The 4,228-nt window shown below is 63.5% G+C and overlaps 1 long non-coding RNA gene across 2 annotated transcripts; it reads right to left on the bottom strand.

Annotated features, from left to right (window-relative positions):
- Positions 1-1,205: 1,205 nt before the first annotated feature.
- Positions 1,206-4,174, bottom strand: LOC111729097. Of its 2 annotated transcripts, XR_002776088.1 has the most exons (4): positions 4,054-4,174; positions 2,796-3,742; positions 2,530-2,591; positions 1,206-1,907 (listed from the first exon to the last, which is right to left on the bottom strand). It is a non-coding gene; the product is annotated as an uncharacterized LOC111729097 (long non-coding RNA). The 2 variants fall into 2 exon arrangements; XR_002776087.1 differs by having other exon boundaries at positions 2,530-3,742.
- Between the last annotated feature and the right edge of the window lie 54 nt (positions 4,175-4,228).

Raw genomic sequence — 4,228 nt, 5'->3', positions numbered from 1 at the left:
GTGTCCTGAGGAAGAGCTCGGGAGATCCGGCACAGGGGAGACAGCGGAGGAGGGGGGCCGAGGTCGGGGCGATGCGGCCACGGAGCCACCGGCAGCTGGGAGAGGCAGGCGGGACCCTCCCCAGAGGCCTGGGTGCCCACACGGCCCTGCGACACCCTGATTTTGGACTTCCGGCCCTCAGGACCAGGAGAGAATTCTTTTTTGTGTGGTTTTAGGCGGTTTGTGGCCGTTTGTCACAGCAGCCACAGAGGGGTGATGTGGAGACGAAGGCGCAGACTCTGAGAAGGAGCAGGGGCGTCCGCCCTCTTTGCCACCTGCCCCTAGCAGCTCTCGTCCGCCACCGTGCACCCCAAGGACCCGCGCCAAAGAGCCCACCATTCTCTTGGTCGGAACTTCCTTCAGAGTGCAGACACCCCCAAACCACTGTTACGCTCCCACTCAGATGCCTGCGGGACGCCTCAAGCATGATGTGTCCTACAGGGTGTCCTCACTGCCTCACTGGCCCTGTGTGTGCCAGGGGTCAGTCAAAGCTCCGCCCCCACAGCAGCGACCATCCGGGAGCTCGCCGCCGTGACTCACCGCCCAAGGAGGCCTCTCTGTCCCCGTCTGTGTCCCCTCTGAGCATCCCCAAGACACCTCATAATGTGTCCAGCGCAATGTGGACCAGGCACACAGGAGTGCTGGCCTCTGTCCCCTCTGCTCCCCAATGTCCAGGCCTCTTATGAGGGGGCTCAGACAGCTGGGAGGGCCTGGAACTTTCTGGGGAGTCCCTCATGCACGTCTGGTGCCCCAGGGCAGTGACTCGACAGGCCTGTTGACCAAAGGGCTACACGGGGCCTTTCTCTGTGGCCCAGGCATCTCCCGGCGTGGGACTGGTTCCCAGGGGTACACCGCACAAGCACCTCCGATCCTGAGCAGAGCACCCAGCGTGGACGCCACCTGGCGTCGCTTCTCCTTCCTCTGTCGGTGACCCCAAGCCCGCCTGGGCGTCAGAGAGCCCACGGCCCTTACCGCTGAACTGCCAATGAGCAGAACCCAGATGCGGGGCTCACCGGCCCCTGTGCCGGGGCTGTCGTGACAAACCCCACAGATGGGGCTCGTGACGGAAGCTTCCTCACGTCTCTGGGCGCGGAGTCGGAGGTCGGGCTGTCGGGGGGGTGCTCCCTCCTGAGGCGCCTCTCCTCTTCCCGGGGTCCTCGCGTGGAACCCCTCTGGGTGTGCCCGTGTCCTCCTCCCTCTCCTCATAGTGACACCCTAACAGCCCCACTTTACCTGAATTACCTCTGAAGACACTAGTTCCGAAGACTGCCACATTCTGAGGTCTTGGTGTTTAGGGCCCCAACGTGAGAGATCGGGGAGCAACCTTGGCCCCTAACGATGGCCAGCCTGCGCCTCCAGGCCCGACGAGGGACCTCAAGCCCAGCAAGGTCCATTTTCAGGAGGGCGGACATGATCCCAAGACACCTGCCCTCTGACTTCTACAGAGAGGGTGTGGCTCGAAAAGGCCGGGAGAGGCCAGGGTCAGAGACCCTCAGCGCAGAGCTCACCGTAAAGCAGACTGGACCCTCCTCCCAAGTGCAGGTCGGCGCCTGGATGCTGGGAGGCCCTCGCCACCAGCTTTCCAGGTGAAGCCAGAAACAGCCCCCCACCCCCGCCCCAGCTCTGCAGGATCCTGGGTGGAAGCTTGGATTCTGGGCAGGACTGAATCTGTCACTGGCTGTCCTCTCAAGTCCCCTCAGGATGGATCCAGCGGTTACAACAACTCCCGTCCCCATAAGTGGGCATCTTCAGGGCAGGAGCAGCGACGTGGGGCCCCCGGTGGCCGGGAGTGTCAGGTGCTGTTCCCAGACCCGCTACCCCTGCTTTCTCCGACCGCTCACCGGTGGCGCTGGTCCCAGTTCCCAAAGCTACATGTGAAAGACAGACAGTGAGTCAGCCGTGCGCCCTGGAAAAATCCTTGGCCTGTGAGCGCTGATTTTTTTTTAAACACACATCCCCATCATCTTAAAATGCAGGCTCCTTCTCGCAGACATAACAGCAATCTGATCTCTTTTTTAGATCTGCGAGCACGTGGCAGACTCACAGGCCCACATCTGAGAGCAGAGCTGCGGGCAGCTGGTCTGAGGGTGCGGGCTGGCAGGCCGGACGGGAGACAGATGCATGCTGGGCCCGCACGGGGGCCTGTCAGGCTGTCCGCTGAGCTCAGACCGACGAGACGCGGCTCTGCTCCGGGGCACTCCATCCCGCACCCTGCCCAACATTCCTTCAAGGCCCGAGCACTCCCCGGCTCCGCCACCACGCGCAAGGGCGTGAATCTCCCCGAGCTTCCCATCCCTTGGTCCTGGTCCTTAAAGCCACCTGGTCCCCGAGCTTCCCATCCGTCGGTCCTGGTCCTTAAAGCCACCACTGCTTGCCAAAATTACAAAGGTCATTCTTAAAACATTCGTTTGAATCTCTAAAACTGTCCGCTACGTTTAGACACAGTTCTGACCGCACCTCGGCCCTCCAGCCCCCTCTGACGGCACGCACCTGGTGTCGGAAGGTGCCGGGCGACGTTCAGACCAGTGACTTGGGACACCATGTCAGACACACTGAAAGACGGGTGGTTCCGCTTGGCGTGGAGGAAGAAACCCTTTCCTGGCTCTCAGAGGGTAGGGGCTGTTCAGCAGCGATGCCTGCTAGAACTGGGGCGCAGGCCCTCGCGGGGTCACGGCGGGGAGAGCGTGGTCATTTCCTCCAATCACAGTGCAGGAACAGGGAAGGCGTGGTCATCCCTCCATTTCCCAAATACTCACTGAGGCCTCAAGGTAAGAGGGACCTGCTCTCCTGATTGGAGCTTCAAAGCAAGTCCCATGTGCCGGCCCAGGCAGCTCGGAAGCTGGCGGGGAAGTGAGGAGACAGTCCCCGTAATAGTGACAAATCCAGGGGGTGCAGGGAAGCAGCAGAAGCACCTTGTGTAGCCTGCCGGGCCTGGTGGACGTGGGGAGAGGTGCCAACAGGGCTGAAGCCTAAGCTGGCACTGGGGAGCCCACCGAGCGCGGGGCCTGGCCCGTCCGGCTCCATGCCTGCCGGTGGAGGTGCGCAGAGGTCGGAGGGTGCAGGAGTGGACGGGGAGGCCTCGCACGCCCTCGACGCGCTGAGACTGCACGTGAAGGTCACGGAGCGCCAAGGACGAATTTCACACAGCGGAGCGAGGCACAAAAGGGTGCCGTCCGCCGTCCGCCGTCCGCCGTCTGCACGGAAGAAAGCTGGGCGGAGGCAGTTTGCAGCATGGATTAAACGGGGGCGTCGGAGGGAAGTTGGCTGCAAGGTGGGGAGGGCACACTGTGGGGTGGAGGGGCCAGGCAGGAGTCTTGGAGGGGGTCAGGACACAAGCGATGGCAGCTGGAGGTGGCGGCAGGGAGGGGCGCCGCAGGGGAGTGGGGCGCGGCCCCGGGCTGGCCAGCAGTCGTGGGGGTGTCCCGAATCGGCTCAGATCGCAGGGAGGGAGCCTTCCCAAGGGGGACTGCAGACAGGGGCCAGGTCTGGGACGAAGACGAGACGCACCGGGCCCCGTGAGCTGGTCGGAGGCGCGCGTGAGTCTCCTGAGCGGAGAGGTGCGGGGCAGCTGGCGGTGCAGCCTGGAGCTCCGCAGAGAAGCCGGGGCGGACACAGATGTGGGCCTTTCGTGGCCGTGGCTACAGCCAGGGGCGAGGCCGAGGCCCGGAACCGTGCAGGGGTGCGCTGAGGCCAAGCACGCAGCCTGGGGGGCAGAGAGAGCAGGAGGGTCAGGGACGGAGGGGTACCTAGATGACGGTGAGAACCGGAAGCCAAGAGAACCGGTTTCACGCGAGGATGGAGTGGACACTGGCGTCTGGCGTTACGGGCGGCCACTCGAGGCAAAGTGCCCAGCAGCCTGGCCGTTGGGCGACCTCTGGCTCTTTCCCGCCCTCTTACACAGAACCATGGCCCCCTCTTGCACTTCACCTGGCGCCCCCCACAGTCCAGAGACAGGGACACGCAGGATGTCACGCTTAGAGAATCTGTGCTGAATGAATGAATGAGTCTACGCACTGCATCCTGCCAACGGCTGGGGACCGGCACTGGCAGGCTCTTCAGCTCCAGCTGTGTACAGACTCATGGGACGGGAGTCTGGGCCTGGGTCACAGCACCCTGGGGACCACGGCACGTGGACGTGCCTAGAGTAGTCGTCCTATGTCAAGGCCGAGGCAGGCACGGGCACCACAGA

This window comes from Pteropus vampyrus, unplaced genomic scaffold (genome assembly GCF_000151845.1).
Source record: "Pteropus vampyrus isolate Shadow unplaced genomic scaffold, Pvam_2.0 Scaffold246, whole genome shotgun sequence".
NCBI classification, from domain to species: Eukaryota; Metazoa; Chordata; class Mammalia; order Chiroptera; family Pteropodidae; genus Pteropus; species Pteropus vampyrus.
The sequence above is the reverse complement of the archived record's forward strand: the minus strand, read 5'-3'. Positions and strand labels throughout refer to the sequence as shown.